We start from the raw sequence: 5,249 nt of genomic DNA, 5'->3' as shown, positions 1-5,249 counted from the left end.
TTTCTAGAGGTTTATGGATTTCTTTCACCAACCCCTTTGGGCACCCCTTATAGATTTGAATTAATATTTTATGGGTAGAGGCCAATTCATAGGGCTTGATATAGATTTAGTTGGATGATCCTTTAATTCCTCTTATTTTGTATGAAGTTGTATCTTTTGGATAGAACAACTAGCCCCATGATATTGTTATTTGCATTATCTCTGAATTTTTTTTATGTAAAATGTTGTTTTGGGTGTTTGGCTTTAGGTTTACTATAGTATATTTTAGTTCTAGTGATTTTTTAGCTGTCATTATCTTTAAAAAAATGTAGATGTATCCCTTGCTTCTCAATCTTTCACCTTTCCCTTCCCCTTCCATTTTGTCTTATAATAATATGTTACTCTGCTATAGGTATGATGCTCAACCATGATAAATTATCATGACCATTGTGGTTTTTAACATCCTTATTGTAAATGATATTATGGAGGAGTAGTTTCTTGCCTCTCAATTTGGGGATTCCACATATTTCAAGCCATATTATATGTTGGGTGAATAGGGATGACCTACTTCAACTTTTTCTACAAATTTTATTTCATATTTAGTTTTCTTTGGGTTATGTCAATTTTTTTTTTTTTCTAGGTTAAAGGAAACTATTACATTTTAATCCATAAGGGTTGAGAAGAATTATCTTTATTTATGTTATCTTGCAATTTCTTGGACTAGAGGTGAAGAAAGGATTTAGGGGCTCCTATGTGGACTCTTTGGCCCATGATCTTCATATGATTTTTTTATTGTAGTTAGAAGCTTTGGCATTCTATCTTTTTTTCTTTAGGGGTTCCATAATTTAGTGCTATTGTTTCTTATTAAGTGTGGGGAGAAGTCTTCTGGGCTGGTCATACTCAATTTGAAGTAATAGAATTACACCAGATTTTTCCAACTTGGAAAGTAAGCTCATACTCAAATGTAAAGTCCATGATAATTTTTAGAATTGTAAAGTTGACCAAGAAAACCTCCAATTGTATATCTTATTAATGCTTGAAATTATTTTGGAGCTAATTTATCAGTAACATTTACTTATGAATGTTATTTTTGCAACAAGTTTATTATTTTGTATACAAGAGAGGCGGAGATGTTTAACCATCCACCTCACATTATCATGTGGCTGGAAGCCTTGCTTTTTTAGTGAATGTAGGACTATAAACTCTTGAGGTTTGGCCTCATCTCCGAGATCTTCATATACAATACATTCAATGTTTGATCTTAAATTTTTAAGTCCCTTCTTCTCTTCTTTCATTGTCTTAAGGGTAGGTATGCCTACCCAAATTCCTCACATGGAGAAATTGTAATGAGTGGTATGCCACCCCTACCATCTTATTGGCCAATGTAAATAGATTTTTTTTCCTCATAATAATGTAGTGTAGGTGCCAATGCTTTCTCCCTCGTATGCAAAACTTTAGTTCTAGGCCACATTAGAGGTTGTGTTATTTTTCTTTTCCCCCTAGTGTTTTCATTTTGAATTGGAAAAAATAATGTAAATATTTTAGAAACTAATAAAATTTGGATTTTTCCTTTCACTAGGACACACACACACACAAAAGAGAGAGAGAGAGAGAGAGAGAGAGAGAGAGAGAGAGAGAGAGAGAGAATCAACTTTGTGTTGTATTGTCAAATACTCCCACTTTTACCAAGGATTTACTAATATTGGTGCCTTTGGGAAAATGTATAAATATAAATTTTAGTCCTTTAGTGTGTTATAAATAATTGAAATAAAGAATTTTGGTCCAATATAAGGTTTTATTAATAAGATTCCTTCTAAGTTTAAAAAAGAGGGCCAAGCTAGGGTTATGACAATTATGAAAATTTAGTCCCTTGAAATCTATTTCAAGTTTAGAATTAGTAAAAGTCAACAAGAAATAATCTCTTCTCACCTTTAACTCTCTATCACTTCAATATTCTTGACCCAAAGAATTGACACATGCAAGACATACATAGCATAGGTGTACGTTTATTTAGAAAAAAGTAGTAGGCATTTGGAGATTCCCTAAATTTTTGAGGAGATCATCTTTCAAGGATGTATACTTAACTTGGACATTTTCCACTAGGAAAACCCAATTAATCTTGTACATGTTGGTGATAAATAGAGTAGCATCTAAATAGGTAGAAGGAAGATTCACAATATGATAATCTAGAAAACTTTATAAATTGAAAGAAAAGTTGTTTTGAATATAGAGAGGAGCCTAGAATGAACAGATAAAATCTTGAAGATTAATTTGATGGCCACAAAGCAAGGCATAATGTTAAATGAGTTTCTCATCTCAATCATGTCAAAGACAACAAGAAACGCCCAAGAGAATTGTATCATCCACAAATTATTGGTGAGAAACCATCAATAGAGATTATGGAGGCTTTATGCATGTAAGAGAATCTTCCCCCCACCCCCATGTTTTATAAATGTTGTGACCCAAAACATCAAACATAATAAATGCTATAAATTTTCATGTGACTAAGATATAAATTTAATAAAAGATCAAATAAAAATAACACAAAACAAAAGTAAATGCATTATAAATATTGAAATATTCAGAAATGTCTTGATATCTATATTTAAAATAATGTCCACATATGAAAAAATTGAAAACAAAATATATTTAAAAATAAATAGAAAAAAAAATGTATTTTATTACACAAATAAAATAGATAAAAAATTAAAAATAATTTCAAAACAAATTAACCTTGTTTTAATGTAACATTGTTTAGATGGTGTTCTCGAATAAAATGAAAAAATAAATAAATAAATAAAAATTCATCACTATGAACAAAGGGAAAACAAAAATTCAGACCAATAATTAAACCCATATTGTTTTAAATACAAATATTCGTTGTGCCATGTATTTATTTAATCTCATACTCAACTCTTCTTGAAAAACATGGACCATTTCCAATATTAATTTGAAAATAAAGAATTTTTAGGCCATGTTGCTGATGGAGTGAAATGCCAAGTAACCATAGAAATTTACCAAAAAGACAAACATAAATTTAATTACATACTAGTCTTCCACTCTATCACTGGCTAAGGGGTTTTCAAAAAACATTAGTCCTTTAAAAATCAAAGCAAGTACCATGCAATGAAGTGGTTGTAATAGTCTATAACAATTTATTAAGAAAACCCTTAATCCTTATACAATGGTTGGTAGGAACAAAAAGGATTACAAGATTTGAGATTGAAACAAATACACAATACTCTAATTTTCTTATAGCAAGTAGTCACTTACAAAAATCCATACAATGAAGGTGTCATTTGATGATAATTTGTTAATTCACCTATGAAATTCTAAATCTTTCGAACCAATATAATGAGAACTAAGATTGTAGAAAAAGAAAGCCCTCCATTAGCCAAACATAATATTTAAGAATTCACTCATTTCATTCTCACTTACAATGAAATCAATAGAACCACTGAATTGGAAAAAAAAACAAAGATAGAAAAAAGAACCTACAATCTAAGAACCATTCTAACTTTTCTAGAAAACACACATTACTTATCAATCATCTGCGGGAATATAGAAAATCTCCTTTTAACTCATCCTTTCACATACAAAGGCTGCAACAACTAACAAATACAATGAAAATCCTCTGCCAAGCAATGAAATGTTTCACCAATAAAATCACCTAAAACACTCTAGTCAAAAAGGGATGAAAAAGAAAAAACCTATAATCCAAGCAAACAATGGTCTCTTTTATATTCGTCCAATAGTTATGATAATAGTCTATCATTTGGCACCTATAACTTACTCTCTCCTTCTTCTTCCAGGCCAAACTAATTGAAAATTCACATATATAGAGTTGGGTCATGCTTATAGTTACATAATAGCCTAGAGAATATTTTGTCATCTCCCTTGCATGTATTAGACCACAACTATTTGAACCATTCTACATCTTTTATAAAACCCTAATTATACTCAATCAAATGCTTCAAAAACTGCAAATATAAACTCTTTGACTCATTTTTGTTGAAATACTTAATGTAGATAGGACCATTTGCCCCTAGAGCCAAATGCCCACCTACCACCTTGACAACACCAAAAACCTTGAATACGGGTAGGTGAGTTCAAATTTGAAAAGAGGGGGGAAAATTTTCTTGCCATTAGACAAAAGGAATTCTTTTTGATTCATTCATTTAAGTTTGTTAGATCAGAGAGTTGTAGGAGAGTAGAGTAGAGAAGTGCAAGAGCATAGAGCAAAGAAGGAAATCAATCAATAGATCAAGTCAGAGTTCAGAAGATAGAAGGGTATTAGCTTGGTATTTGCAATGCACATGTTGAGCCTTTTGTTATTCTATAAGTTATCATCAGTTTGACCTATGAGGCAGTGATTGCTCCAGGCATTGTTCTATGTAGCCATTAGAGCTTTAAGTTTTAAGATTTACTAGTTTGAAGATTTTTAGGGTTTTCTAGTTAAAGTTAAATAAGAAAGCAAGAAAGTGGAAAAACATATCTTGTTGTTTTCTTCTTCCATTCATCATTGCATGATATTTTGTATTTGTGAATTTCATTGTTGAAAACTTCAACCTTTGTCTCTCTATGTTTTAATGGTAGTTTGTGATATTGCTCACTCTATCTAGTCTTTGATCAAGTTCCTTCTCTATAGTTATTACCGAGCTCACTCAGCATCCTCTTCTCTTGAGAACCACTTTGTAGTGGCTACCAAGCTCACTCCGCATCCTTTGCTATCGAGCTCACTCAACATACATACTATTATGCCAATTTTCCCTTTGTATGCTTAGTTCACCCAGCTTCCTGTTGTATTGAGCTTACTCGACATCATCCTCCTATGACTCAGTATCTATTGGTTTAGAGAAAAACTATCACTCGACATTCATTATTGCTGAACAAAAATTTTTAGCGTTGTGATTTAATTTTTTCACATGGTATTAGAACTATGAGGCTCCACATCCATAGTGAGTTAGGGTAGTTATTTTTCTGGGATATTTGACATGGCAAGAGATGTAGGAAAGATATGGTCATAGCCAACATCCTTTAATGGACAAAATTATGATACATGGGGAAAGAAATTGAAAACCATAATGGTTGCAAATGATTTGTGGGAGTTTGTTATTAGTGGGTTCAATGATGTGACAAACCCAACTTAGTATGTTAGCCTTATCAACAATCAAAAGACTCAATTGAAGGAGTCAAAGGGAAAGGATGCAAAGACATTAATTCTAATTAAGGTAGCAATGATAGAGATAATTTTTCCCAAGATTGTAGAA

This window comes from Cupressus sempervirens, chromosome 7 (assembly GCF_028749045.1).
Source record: "Cupressus sempervirens isolate cs-2001-9-10 chromosome 7, ASM2874904v1, whole genome shotgun sequence".
Taxonomy (NCBI): Eukaryota; Viridiplantae; Streptophyta; class Pinopsida; order Cupressales; family Cupressaceae; genus Cupressus; species Cupressus sempervirens.
The sequence above is the reverse complement of the archived record's forward strand: the minus strand, read 5'-3'. Positions refer to the sequence as shown.